This window comes from Perna viridis, chromosome 1, assembly GCF_037379345.1.
Source record: "Perna viridis isolate PV_CMFRI_1.1 ecotype Kerala chromosome 1, ASM3737934v1, whole genome shotgun sequence".
In the NCBI taxonomy this organism is placed as follows: Eukaryota; Metazoa; Mollusca; class Bivalvia; order Mytilida; family Mytilidae; genus Perna; species Perna viridis.
In genome coordinates, this window is record NC_142445.1 from 53,066,670 (window position 1) to 53,067,671 (window position 1,002).

Below are 1,002 nucleotides of genomic sequence, written 5' to 3' on the forward strand. Positions count from 1 at the left end.
AGATTTATAAAAAGCGAAGTTGATCAAAGCTATTCACCCAACGAGTAGTATTCGCTGTTCATGCAGGTTAATATCTGCCAAGATTAGATTTCTAATGAATTGCTGAAAAATAGAAAATCAGACTCTGCCAAAAGAATTGATGCTTCGAATGAGTTAAAACAAAAAGCAGCGAATGGATCGCTTTAGAAAAAAATAAACGCAATTTCATGCGAAACAAACACCTTAAGTAGCAGTCCACCTAAGAATCATGCAGTGGGTGATTTATCGATGTCGGACATTTGAACCAAAAAGAAAAAAAAATCGTCTTCAGACCAGAAAACACGATCAAAACATACTTCAGACGATTAAAGAACCTCTGAGAAAACATCAAGTAAACCACGATCAATCAGAAATAACCGGTAGGGTAAGTGTGATCAGCGTTAATTTCTAGAAACTAGACTGCTTTATCATTTATAAAATTAATGGAATTCGATCAAAACGCATGTACATCTTTCAAAGATTACAATGATTTATCTTTTCATTTTCTATCCCATGACATTTTCAACGCTACCTTCACTTAATTTGCATCAACAGGATTGATTACGAAACAAAATAAATGTACTAGTGTATAAAATTACGGCCCTCTGAGGATGTGAATATTCAAAATTGTCAAACCGAACTAGGGTTATTTCCTTGAGAGCTTTAGCCCGAAGGGAATAACCTTAGTGATGTTGACAATTTTGGATATTCACCAAATTAGAGTGCCGTAATTGTTTTATTATACCGAAAAAACAAAGGACTGACAAATAATGCATGGTTTCAAATTTGCAAAGATGGGTTATTCACCTGCTCTTGTATTTTTGATGGGTTATTCACCGGTGAATAATAGGGTTATTCAATGATGGCATGAATTTTGGCGGTTATTCAACCTTTCTTGCAATTAAAACAAAAACTATCCAAATTAAACTATGTCACGTGATTATATTTCAGCCAACAGAATTAATCCTTCATTATGTAAGGTAT